General features: G+C 42.6%; 1 pseudogene; it reads left to right on the top strand.

The window, feature by feature from the left end:
- Positions 1-460: 460 nt before the first annotated feature.
- LOC128596445 (NEDD8 ultimate buster 1-like) lies at positions 461-8192 on the top strand (annotated as a pseudogene).
- Positions 8193-10094: the final 1902 nt, after the last annotated feature.

Genomic DNA, 10094 nt, shown 5'->3' with positions numbered 1-10094 from the left:
TGGGCGTAGAGAAGGGGTGGCTGAGGATGACCAGGCTGTAGGAAGAATACCAGTGGCTCTGAGCCCTGAGAAGGTCATACCCTCCCGTGAGCATCATTGAAAATAGAAGTTACCACGAAACAAGTGTAAGGAAGTCCAACAAGTTTCTCTTTTCCTAGGATGGCTTCTTCGATGGGTTTGTTTGTTTCCTAAGCACTACACACTTTCAACAAAATAATTTGTTGGCGCCCTGGTTTCGTTTTCTTAGTGTTCCAGGCATGAGCTTTTTTTGTGCTTAGGGAGGTGGGGAATTCATGCTCAGGCCGCTGGGTGGATGGTGGGGCCGCTCACAGAGCAGGGATATGGGAAGTGGAGCAGGGGAGGTGGAGAGGGAAGGATGAGCTCAGCCCTGGCGTGCTGAGCGCCAAGTATCAATGGAGACAGACACCGCCAGACAGCAGCTGATGAGTCTGGAGCGGAGATGGCGGAACTGAACATCCTCTGCGCCCATTGTGGGAGGAGTCATGAGAGGGTGAGGTCACCCAGGGTGAATGTGAGGAGGGAGGGGAAGAGCCTGAGATGACACTTACAGACAAGGAGCAATCGGTGTCTTAGGGACAGAGCAGGGGAGGAAGCCTGACCAGAAGTATTCAGAAAGATGGAAGAAAAATTAAGTAGGAACAAACAGAACCACAAAGACCAAGAAAGGTGGGAATTCCAAGAGACAAATGATCAGGAGCATCAAAGGCTGTAGGCTGACCGAAGCCAGTGAGGAGGATGGCCAGAACTGGTCAACACCCGCATCTAACAATGAGGAGGTCACTGTGGCCTTCTGAGAGGGATTTCTGGGGAGTGGTGTGTGTATAAGCGGAAGAGTCCCTGAGAAGCAAATGAGCTGATAAAGAGGAGGTAGCCAGTTTATAATATCAGTGGTAGCTCCTGAGAAATGGAGGTTGAGAGGCGGCGCCTGTGGCTCAAAGGAGTAGGGCATCGGCCCCATATGCCGGAGGCGGTGGGTTCAAACTCAGCCCTGGCCAAAAACTGCAAAAAAAATAAAAAAGAAAAAAAAAAAAGAAATGGAGTTTGAAGGAAGGTTCTATTTAAAGATGGTAAAGAACACAATAGCTCATCCATCCCTGTTCCATACCTGCCCAGCAAATGCGTCAAGCCCTACCAGCTTTAGGGGCAGGGGGATGTCTTTAATATAGAAACAAGTTTTAAGTGAAGATTTCTTCTTACACCATCTACAGACTACAGAGAGGTCTGCGGAGGCAATAATTTTTCTTGACTTGGATACGGTGTTCTGGAAAGGTGGGCAAGCATTTATCAGGCCCTACTATACATGCTAGTTAATATTTTATCAACTGCCACGGAGAATTCACAAACAATAATGTCAAGAAGCCAATTGCCACTTATGGCAGCAGCTGCAAACCCACAGTGTGAAACACCCTTTGAGTTTGACCTACAATGTTTTTGTAGAATTAAAACACCATTTTATTTATTTATTTATTTATTTATTTATTTATTTATATTTTTTTTTTTTGGATTTTGGCCGGGGCTAGGTTTGAACCGGCCACCTCTGGCATATGGGACCAGCACCCTACTCCTTGAGCCACAGGTGCCGCCCTAAAACACCATTTTAAAAAGTCATAACAATCTGGGTATCTGGCTTCTCTTGAAAAACTAGAAAATCTGCCTCCTTTCACCTGGATTCCTAGGGGAGTGGAGGGCAGCCTTCCCTCATTGAGAGGGCCTGTTCTCTAGTTCACATCTTCACATCTGTCCCAGCACTCTGTTTTCTGACTCCGGAGCAGATTGCATATCCATTATCTGCCTGGCCCTTGGTAGGCATTTTTGCTTGTGACCACACCTGAGGATAATCTTAAGTCATGAATTATTACATGTAAAAATGAGTGAGGCATGGGCAGCGGCTGTGGCTCAAGGAGTAGGGCGCCGGTCCCATATGCCGGAGGTGGCGGGTTCAAACCCAGCCCCGGCCAAAAACCACAAAAAAAAAAAAAAAAAAAAAAAAATGAGTGAGGCCAATAACTGTACTGCAGGTATTCAGAGGAAGGAGAGATCAGTTGAGCAAAGCTTCTTAGACTTGGGCTGACAAGTAGGTAAAATAAGAATAGGTGGTTAGACACATAAATGGTTGGATGGGTGGATGAAAAGAGAAGAGCATCCCCATTGGGCTCAGAAGTGGGCGATATGCATTTATATGGCAGGTCATGGCCAGACCGGAGGGAGCACTGATCTGGTATCTTTCATGTAGAGTTCAAAAGTTCCTGTAGAAGGAACAGGGGAGAAAAGGTAAAAACAAACAAAAAATACTGGCTTTTAAGACATTTCAACCTATTTGCAGGCAATATTTCCTATCATTTCTCTGTTACCTTGTAGTGTCTGTTGTGGGCAACCATCTCATGGACAGCAGTGATATTATGAGGAGCTGCACTCCTGAATGCAAATACAATAAGCATATAACATTCAGATTTTATATTTATATAATAATTCCACTCCTTTGTTTGGCATGATGACATTGATTCCAATTCTCTGGGCAGCCATAACATCCAAATGCTCTTTTTTTTCTATTTTTTTTCTAGGTGGTTATTTGTATTCATCACCAGAGACAGTGCTCTTCAGGCTCAATGAGTTGAGGCTTCACACTGTGGGTCTGCAGCATGTCATGTCTCTCCCCACTTAACAGGTTAGTTTTTGTTTTTGAGACAGGGTCTCTCGCTCTGTCACCTTGGCTAGAGACAGTGTGCAGTGGCTCATTGCTCACTGCAACCTCAAACTTATGAGTTCAAGTGATCCTCCTGCCTCAGCCTCACAAACAGCTGGGACTACAGGTATGAACCACAATGCCTAGCTAATTTTTCTATTTTCAGTAGAGGTAGGGTCTTGCTCTTTCTCAGGCTGGTCTTGACCTCCCCAAGGGATCCTCCCATCCTGGCCTACCAGACAGCTAGGATTACAGTCATGAGCCACTGTGCCTGGCCTTGAGTTTATTGTTTGTGAATCTCTCGTGACAGCTCATATATCTAGTTCCAACCTTATATCCAGTCCAAGGTTCTGGGCTTTGGACAGCATCTGAAATAGCCTCAAAGGGGGAAATCATTTATTGAGTCCATTTGATGATTTCTAAAGTAAAAGAAAGGGGGAAATGTTGCTCTTAAAGACAAAGGGAAAAGCATTAAAGTGTTACCCCACTATTTCTTTTTTTTTTTTACAAGGAAAAAAAACACATATGAGATGTTAACACTGAATCTGTGGATCTACTGACAATGACAAAGAAATAAAAGCAGTGACCAAAAGTTCATTGCTCATTTGTACACCAGATTTCATGTCATTACCTTCGCTAATTTTTTTTTAAATTAATTTATTTTTATTGTTAAATCATAACTGTGTACATTAAGATGCACCATAGATGTGGCCCCGCTCATTACCCTCCCTCCACCAAAACCTCCCCCCTCCCTTCCCCTTCCTTGGCCCTTTCCCCATAGTCTTGTGTTATAGTTGGGTTATAGCCTTCATGTGAAAGCTGTAATTTAGCTTCATAGTAGAGCTGAGTACATTGGATACTTTTTCTTCCATTCCTGAGATACTTTGCTAAGAAGAATATGTTCCAGCTCCATCCATGTAAACATGAAAGAGGTAAAGTCTCTATCTTTCTTTAATACCCCACTATTTCTTTGACTGTGTTTCAAAGGCCTGAAAACAAGGCCCACTGCATTTCCTGTCTTCTGAATATGACCGGCTATGTACATGAAAAAAACACATGCCTCCTGATGACCCTAAAAGTGTAGCCTACCAAACCTCACTCTTAAATAAAAATATATAACCAAGACCATCATATACTTAAGGAAATCCTCCAACATGAAAGAGGGAGCTAATAACAATCAGTAATAAAACAGAGAGCAGAATCTACCACAAATGTATAATTAGTGTCTTCAGAGAAACAGAGATTATATCTATGAAATAAGAATACAATGCAAAAGGAACAAAAAAAAAAAGAAAAAGTACATGAGAATTAAAGATAAACTCATGAAAGATATTATAAACAAATTTGAAGATATCTCACAAAAGGTAGGAAAACTGTGCAAAGTAATGGATAAAAAAATTTTTTAAAAGTTCGAAAATCAATCCACGGAGTCCTGACCAATGATATTTTCTAAAAGAACAAAAACAGAAAAATCATACAGGCTTGGCACTTGTAGCTCAGTGGCTAGGGCACCAGCCACATACACTGGAGCTGGAGGGTTCAAATCCAGCCTGGGCCAACTACAACCAAAGAATAGCCGGACACTGTGGCGGGCGCCTGTAGTCCCAGCTACTTGGGAGGCTGAGGCTAGAGAATCGCTTAAGCCCAAGAGTTTGAGGTTGCTGTGAGCTGTGACACCATGTCAATCTACCAAGAGCAACATAGTGAGAATCTGTCTCCAAAAAAAAAAGGAAAAGAAAAAGAAAAATCATACAGAAGAAACTACTAAGGAAATAATACAAGAAATTGAAGAACATGAAGTTACACACTGAAAGGGCTCACTGAAAAGGCATAAGACAATGAATTGTTTAAAAGACTCACATTATGGTACATCAACTTTAACATACTAGGGATGAGCAAAAACTTCCAGGGGGAAAATAGGTCCTGTACAAACACATGGGTGATAAGAAAAGCAACAGGTTGTTCAACATCCACACTAGAAACTCTAGACAATTAAAAATTATTTTTGAGGGTGGTGCCTGTGGCTCAAGGAGTAGGGCGCCGGTCCCATATGCCGGAGGTGGGGGGTTCAAACCTAGCCCCGGCCAAAAACCAAAAAAAAAAAAAAAAAAAATTATTTTTGAAAGAAAAATATTTTCAACTATTTTTCCTAATTAACTGTGAACACAGAATACAAACACTTCCATACAAGTGACACCTCATAAAGTTTACCTCCTATGTACCCTTCATCAGGGATTTCAAGGGGATGTGACTCAACAAAATGAGGGTGCAAATCAAAAAGAGAAAGACACAGGATACAAGAAATAGGAGATGCAACATGAGAGAAGAATGAAGGAGCTTCCTAGATGGCTGTGAAGGGAAGTCTCAGATGGGAAGTCTTGTAGCAGGTCTGGAGGACCAGCCCAAAGTGGGACAAGAGGATAGAAGCTTCTGGAGAAATATCTGCAGGAAAAAAAGAAGAAAAATGAAGCTGGGCACATAGACAGCTTCCAGATCAACATAGAAACATCTTCCTTCATCATAGACACCTGACATGACCATGTGAAATTTATATAAAGAGGATGTTGAATAGAGTAAAGGTATGCAGCCATAGATTCAAGGAAGACTAAGAAGAAAAAAGAAGCAGGCAACCATTAATTACCTAAAAAATTTAAAAAAAAATGAAATCATAGTCCACTACTTGGCTTAGCATGAACAATCTTCCTATGGTCATATCTTCCAATACTCCTAAATACTGAGTATTATTTTAAATCTCTGCTGGAGGAATTGGAAGCATATGAGAAGAAGAAAGAGATAACAGAGATCTAAAACCTCATTTACAATGAAACCAAAAAATAATGTCAAATGAGCTAGGCACGGTGGCACGTTCCTATAGTCCCAGCTACTTTGGGGTAAGGCTCAAGCAGGAGGATCCCTTAGGCCCAGGAGTTTGAGGCTCTAGGGAGCTATGATTGTGCCTGTGAGTAGGCACTGCACTCTAGCCTGAGTGACAGAGTAAGACCTGGTCTCTAACATAATAATAATAATAAAGTCAGTTATTGGGCGGCACCTGTGGCTCAGCGGGTAGGGCGCCGGTCCCATATGCCGGAGGTGGCGGGTTCAAACCCAGCCCCGGCCAAAAAAATAAAAAATAAAAATAAATTAAAAAAAAATAAAGTCAGTTATTAATCAAGCAGCCCAGTATGAGCATATTATTTAAAAACACGGAAGTGGCATTCGGCAGGTTGCAGTAGGAGTAGTGGTGGCTCAGGACGGCACAAGAGAAGTAGCTTCAACCAAAATCAACCCAATTTTAAGGGAAGACAGGATTCAACTTTGGAAACCTCCATATACAGATGAAAATAAAGATATTGGCTTAGCATTGAAGGACCTTGCTGAGAAGTACTCTGACAAGCTAGAATGCTGTGAGAATGAAGTAGAAAAGATAACAGCTTCAACTAGGAAAACCCTTGAAGAACAAAGAGTGACTCACAATGTAAAAGCAATGGTGCTTAAACTGAAACAGTCTGAAGAGGATGTGAGGAAAAACTTCCAGGTGGAGGAAGAGGAACACAATGAGACTGAACTGAAAGAAAAACAAATTCAGAGGACTCAAAGAGGATAGAGATACTGGCAGAGCTGAGATGGTGATGGATTCAGGGACTACACCGTACTTAGACATAGCTAACCAGACAGGCAGATCAATCAGAATTCCCCCATCAGAAAGAAAAGCCCTTATGTTAGCTATGAGATATCATGAGAAGAGCAGAGCTTTCCTGAAAAGACAAGAATATGGAATAGACTTGCCATGTCTGTTGGATGCTGACAAACTTTTCTGTGAGTGCTGCAGAGAGCTGCTAGACACGGTGGGTAACTGCGCAGTGCTCCAGCTGGATACGGTGTGGTGTTACTTCCACTTGGAACAACTGGAATGCCTTGATGATGCCGAAAAAACTAAACTTGCCCCAGAAATGCTTTAAAAATTGCTTCAGAGAAAATCATCAGAGACTGGTCCACATAAAAGGAAATTGTTGGAAAGAGAAGGTATTATTATTATTTTTTTTTTAGGTATTTCTTTTTTTTTTTTTTTTATTGATGGGGATTCATTGAGGGTACGATAAGCCAGGTTACACTGATTGCATTTGTTAGGTAAAGTCCCTCTTGCAATCATGTCTTGCCCCCATAAAGTGTGACACACACCAAGGTCCCACCCCCTCCCTCCGTCCCTCTTTCTGCTTTTCCTCCCCCCCATAACCTTAATTGTCATTAATTGTCCTCATATCAAAATTGAGTACATAGGATTCATGCTTCTCCATTCTTGTGATGCTTTACTAAGAATAATGTCTTCCACTTCCATCCAGGGTAATACGAAGGATGTAAAGTCTCCATTTTTGAGAAGGTATTATTTTTAAGACTATTTGCTTCAAGGTATTCAAAACTATCACAGTGCAAATGGTGAAGAAGCTTGTAAGTATCTCAATAAGGTTTGTCAGCTCTTTAAAGAGCTTATATTGATCCATCAAAAGTTCACAACTTGGGCTCAGCACCTGTAGCTCAGCGGCTAGGGCACCAGCCACGTACACCGGTGCCGTCGGGTTCCATCCTGGCCCAGGCCTGCCAACAATGACAACTGCAACAAAAGAATAGCCAGGTGTTGTGGTGGGCACCTATAGTCCCAGCTACTTGGGAGGCTGAGGCAAGAGAATCACTTAAGCTCAAGAGTTTGAGGTTACTGTGAGCTGTGATACCACAGCACTGTATAGAGGGCGATGAAGTGAGACTCTGTCTCTACCAAAAAAAAAAAAGTTCACAACTTTTTGCAGTTGGGATTTACTGCCTAGGAAGCCTGGCTTGGCCTGAGGGCATGTGATGGGAACATGGATCACGCAGCTACATTACCAACAGCAGATAGGAATTGGTGAAAATAAGGAAAGAGGAAAAAGAGAAGAAAAGATACCGCCTGGAGAACATCAGCTCTCTGAAGGGCTACTCCACACATGCGGCCATGCAGGCACTTCACCAGGCCAGCAGCAACCTGGATGAGGCCCTGAAGGTTCTGCTCAGTAATCCCCAGATGTGGTGGTTAAATGATTCTGATCCTGAAACTAGCAACCGTCAAGAAAGCCCTTCCCAGGAAAACATTGACCAACTGATGTACATGGGCTGTGACGCCACAGTGGCCAAAGCTGCACTGAGAGTGTTCCGAGGTAACGTCCAGCTGGCAGCACAGACCCTTGCTCACAGTGGGGGCAGCCTCCCTCCTGACCTGCGGCTCTTGGCAGAAGACTTTTCATCAACACCATCCATATCCCCTTCAGATTCTGCAGGAACCTCTAGTGCCTCTCCAGATGAAGACATGGAGACAGAGGCAGTCAATCAGATCCTGGAAGGCATTCCAGAACATGCAGAAGATTATCTAGACTCAACTCTGGAAGATGAAGAAATTATTATTGCAGAGTACCTATCCTGTACAGAAAACATAAAGTCGGCAATGAGAAAAACTAAATAATGAACACAAATAAGTATAAATTTCTGCTTAGAAACACTATCATTATGAAAAGTCTTTTAAAAAAAAAGCGGAAGTATGTACCAGGAGAGAGGGCTGAAAGATTTGAACACAATTGCCTCTGGGGAACAGGAGGTGGAAGAATTGTCAGGAGGCCACTGGACTTCTGTGTTAAGTGTTTTTCGTACATTTGACATGTTTAAACTTAGAGCCTGTGTCACTTTAAGTGACATTTAAATGAACATACTGTCAGAAATAAACAGTCCCCCAAACAGTTTCAGAATGATTGCACTTACCAAGGTGAATACTTGGAAAGATAACAATTCAGGGGCGTTGCCTTTGAGGCTGGCACCACTGGCGAGCAGTTGTCGAGCTGCAGTTATGGCTTCCTCACCCACCCTTATCTGTGCAAATCTGTGTGCCAGGAAGTGAAAGACTTGGGGCAGAACCCCCCACTCAGCCCGGAGCTCTGACCACCCCAGTCAACCGCAAGAGTCGTCTCTTGATGCAAAAACGCAAGAGGATTTTTATTCCTGTATACGGGGACTTGATTCACAACTCTTTTAGGAGCCGAGAAATCAAGTCCCCCACAGCAGTTTTTTACAAGCTTATAAAGGCAAAAACTACAAAGTAGGCGGGAATAGCAGACATGCCAGGGACTCTAACAAAGTAAGAGAGAATACACACACCTGGGATTCTAACTAGATAAGGAGAACTCTAGTTCACTATTCAACTGTCTTAAGACAAGACTAATAGTCAAATATTTACTTAATAGTAAACATTTGCTGAAGCTCCTGGGGCTATCTCCTGGAACAGTTACAAAAGGTCACATTCCTATGGTAGGGAGCAAGAAGTGGTCACATTCTCATGGTAATATTTTCTTTCAGAAGAAGGAAAGTGAACAATCCAGACAGGCCTCTGTGAGGGTGGAGATATTTCCACATTCATTTGTAAGCCTTCAATGTGTACGTCTACTCTGACAAAATTCAGAAGTCTGTATTTTGGAGAATGTTGAAACCAACACCTATTTCTCAGCCTCTTTCAGAGATGTCTGGACAAAGCTGTATAAAAACAGGATGAAATTTGCCAAATTGCTGAGATTTATAGTGTCTCCTCCCAGCACATACTATTAACTAGTTAGTCTGAAAAACTTCCTACCCAGAGTTGCTAGGCTTCACTCTGAAAAATAAGCGTTAAATGCAGCCTAGACTCATCTGATTCAATGTGTCATGAAACCCAGAGAAGCAAAGGGACTTGCCCAAAGCTACACAGCCAATTAGCATCAGAACCAGATCTAGAATCCTGGATGGGACTCCATACGCCTATGTCAGGGCTTGCATTGTAATAAATGAATAATAAAATAAAATAAACTATAAAATCCAACATGTCAGAGACTTGAGGTCTGAGCTGTGAACTTGAGACCTGAGCTCTGAACCTTTAGGGTTTAAACAGTCCATGTGTTCAGCAGTAACTACCGAGCACCCACTGTGTCCTGAGGGACTTCCAAGAGGAAGTGCCTGGTGGAAAGGTGAGTGATGGGGTCTAAGAAGAGACATCTGAGAGTCATCAACTTAGAGGGGATGATAGCTGCCATCATGAAGGATGAGATTACCAGGGAGAAAGTGTCCACTGAGAAGAGAAGATGCCCAGATCCTAAGGAACAAGAAGAGTAAAGAAGATACAGGAACTCCTGGAAATGACTCCTGTCTCTGAATAACTGTCTTATATATCTTGAACTGAGGCATGAGTATCTCAATGCTTGTTTTCCCCTCAAGTACTGGATATGTGTTACAAGTACAGTAGAACCTCCTTGGTTGACCACCTCCCTACAGTGATCATCTTCTTAAGTTGACCTAATTTTTATTGACCAGACATGCACCACATGTATGTTATCAGTTCAGTAGG

Source organism: Nycticebus coucang, chromosome 10 (genome assembly GCF_027406575.1).
Source record: "Nycticebus coucang isolate mNycCou1 chromosome 10, mNycCou1.pri, whole genome shotgun sequence".
Taxonomy (NCBI): Eukaryota; Metazoa; Chordata; class Mammalia; order Primates; family Lorisidae; genus Nycticebus; species Nycticebus coucang.
This window is presented reverse-complemented; position numbering and strand designations above follow the sequence as displayed.